The 3467-nt window shown below is 40.9% G+C and overlaps 1 pseudogene; it reads left to right on the top strand.

Moving 5' to 3' along the window:
• The first annotated feature begins 251 nt into the window (after nt 1-251).
• The window catches only part of LOC112070614 (phosphoacetylglucosamine mutase-like), a 23100-nt pseudogene continuing 19884 nt past the window's right edge, over nt 252-3467 (top strand).

Below are 3467 nucleotides of genomic sequence, written 5' to 3' on the forward strand. Positions count from 1 at the left end.
TACTTTTGGTCATGTAGTGTATAATAGGCAAGAACTGCATTTTATATAGGCCCATTTGTTCTGGGCACGTTATTATAGGCCTTATGATTAAATCGATTTGTATATTGAATTGTCTTGAGTCGGTAAAAACATTGGGTAAAGCTTTTAGCCCACTAATTGTCCTTGGGGAAATCGTCCTCTAAAACTGTGCCCACTGAATAAATGCATCAAAACATGTGTGGTGTAGCGGCGCATGACAGTTCAAGGGCGTGGTCAAGGGACGTACAAGGAACTGCAGCCAAGTCGCCAGTAGAATCGGGAGGCTTTCAATTCACTCCTTCAACAACTGCAAGTAAGTGAAACTATTTATACGTTTAGTAAATATTTCGAAATTAATAGCGTATTCTATTTGTCCTGTAACAAGTAAATGACCTTGCACGCATGTTGCGATATCAGTCTGTCAATAGAAAGGAAGGAGCTTAATCATGTTTCTGCATGAGTTGATTTAGCTAGTTAGATACCTAGCTATCAATGATCAGCAGCAGCAGCACAGATACACATTTGAAATAAACTTTGCCCCGTAGAGTATGACCTGGTAGGGCCAAGGCTACTTTATAMTGGCTTTACGACGAATGAGTGAACATGGTTTCTCAGTGCCCTCATTAATTTTACAGATCAAATATTAAAATAGTGTTGATAAAGGTTTATGGCTATCATTATTATTGTAAGCTGTTCAAAATTAATATATTATCACATTATTATTATTATTTGGGGTATTTAAACATGTTCAGCCCCCTGAATAATATAGGCTACATCTTATGAAGGAGATGAGCTGAAGAGAGGAACCCACTTCAAATTATTGAGACATCCCCTTTGTTTTTCTGTTTTGGTGTTTCAGGAATGGCCCAGTTTGAGGAAGTATCCCAGAAGTCTGCTGTCCACCCTAAACCTGTAGGGTTGGTCCTACAATATGGTACTGCTGGATTCCACACCAACTCTAAGCAGTTAGACCATGTCATGTTCCGAATGGGTTTACTGGCCACACTCCGCTCCAAGAAGACTAAGGCCACCATTGGAGTCATGGTCACTGTGTCACACAACCCTGAGGTGAGCCAAACCAAACACTTGCTTCCTTTAATACCATTTGCTGTGTCTATATGGCTTCAGGGTCATTCCATGTCATTTCAAGCAAACCATGACATCTCAGATTGTTCTGAAATCATTTCTGTAGTTAGAAACAGATAATAGCATTCCTGCAACATTATTTTGTTGAAATATAATTTGATCTATGAGAAATTAAGCTAATTGATTGCACCCAAATTGGCCGTTTTAATTTATAGGATTCATGTAATATTCAATATTCAATACCCCCCCTCCCTACGCCAATCCTCCCCAACAACCAGTATTCTGTATCTGTTCTCTGTCTGACAAGTACTATGGAGCTGCAGGTCGGAGTATTGTTTATTCATACTATGTAATATATTCTCAGTGAATTTGGTGAGTTTTTTTCCCCACCCTGTTCAGAGAAGTTAGTCATTGAAGCTGTTTGTGTCGTATCCTACATTCTTATATTACCAGGTTCTGACCACTAGATGGTGGTGTTCCTGCTATTAGGTGATACTTAAAAAAAAAAAAATCCCCCCTCAATGTTGAAGAGAGTTCACACAAATTACAAAATTACATATAGGTTTCCTTACCCTGTCAGCAGTTTATGGACAAGGTATGACAGCAAACCATGCTTGGTCCAATTCGGATGTTAGGTACTATATTTATTGAATATTATATGAATCTTATAAATTAAAATGGCCAATTTGGGTGCTTAATTGCTCAAATAAAATTATATTTCAACAAAATATTTCTAACAACAGAAACAATTTCAGAACAATCTGAGATGGTGGGTGTCAATCCTCTTACTTGTGCTTTTTGAGGTGGAACGACCCTTCAGGGTCTTTCTTTGACCGATAGTCCCTGGTTCTATTATGGTCTGCTCTGAGGGCCACAAATAAAGCTGCTGATATTATTAGAAAAAGGTTGTCTGGAATTGATTTGCTTTCATGGGAACTATTGCTTTTCTGACTTACACAATATCCCAATCTCCATCTTTATCTCTCCCCTCCTCCCTCTCTCCATCTACCTCACCCCTAATATCCACACTATACTACAACCACCCCTTCCTGTTCCTTTCTTACCCCTTCCTTCCTTCTCTCCTCCTCTCCCTTCCCATCCACTATATCCCTCCACCCTCCCTCTCCAGGAGGATAACGGGGTTAAGCTGGTGGACCCCATGGGGGAGATGGTGACCCCTGCGTGGGAGGGCTATGCCACCCAGCTGGCCAACGCAGAGCAGGAGGGGCTCCTCACCGCCCTGAAGGACGTAATCGAGAGAGAGGCCATCAGCATGGCCCAGGAAGCCAGCGTGTTTGTGGGTAAAGACACGAGGTACTGGGYTATTAACATTCTCTAGTCTAGAAACTAAACTATAATCTTGAATATCAAGGGTTAGCAATATAACAGGGGGKAAGTTCATTTTGCATCACCCGGTGTCCCGGGTGGGTGGAAATMTAACTTTAGAATGATCTAAAATACTTAAACTCACCCCATCCGGGGCACCAGGTGATGCAATAAGAACTCAAACAAGGTTACCTCAGATATTTAATGTGATTGGTTGTGTTACATCAGGCCCAGTAGTGAGAGCCTATCACAGGCAGTACTGGATGGAGTCCACGCCCTGGAAAGCCACAGTAAAGGTGCATTAACTCTTGGGTTTAACTACACCTTGGTATTTGATTGTTGGTTCTTGTTTYGAAATCACTTATTGGTGACTCTTCCTGTCTATCAGATTATGGCTTGGTGACCACACCCCAGCTGCACTACATGGTGTGCTGTCAYAACACCCAGGGTCGCTATGGCGACGCCACGGTCAAAGGTTATTACCAGAAACTCTCCCAGGCTTTCATCCAGCTCACTAAGAARGTAAGACTACATAAGCTRTGTCTGTAACACTTTTTAATAACTTTCATGAATAAGCARGGCTAAATGCTTTATAAATATTGAACATTCTATAAAAAAATTGTATTACAAAAATTGGTCAGCAGTTATAAGCAAGTTTATTCATTTGCAAGATCWTATACTTGCTTGTTATAATTGCTTMCTTGTTATTATAAGGATAAACCAAGATGGCGTAGCAGTTCAGACGTCTTTGTCTTGTCGTGTCCCATGTATATATATTTTTTTCCTTCGTATATATTTTTTATATTTTTAACCTCAGTTTCAACATACTCTCCTGCAACCCGATCTCACCCAATGTGGTATGGATCTGCTATTTTCTATACTTTAGAACCGGAACCCCCAACAGAAGCTAGCCAGCTAACTAGCTAGTAGCCAGTTAGCCACTGCTAGCGGTCATCAGCTAACCTTAGTCTGGTCAACTCCTGCCAGTCTGCACAGTGCGATTCAACCCAGAGCATACCGGACTGCTTTTTCTCTAC

This window comes from Salvelinus sp. IW2-2015, unplaced genomic scaffold (genome assembly GCF_002910315.2).
Source record: "Salvelinus sp. IW2-2015 unplaced genomic scaffold, ASM291031v2 Un_scaffold1379, whole genome shotgun sequence".
Classification (NCBI taxonomy): domain Eukaryota; kingdom Metazoa; phylum Chordata; class Actinopteri; order Salmoniformes; family Salmonidae; genus Salvelinus; species Salvelinus sp. IW2-2015.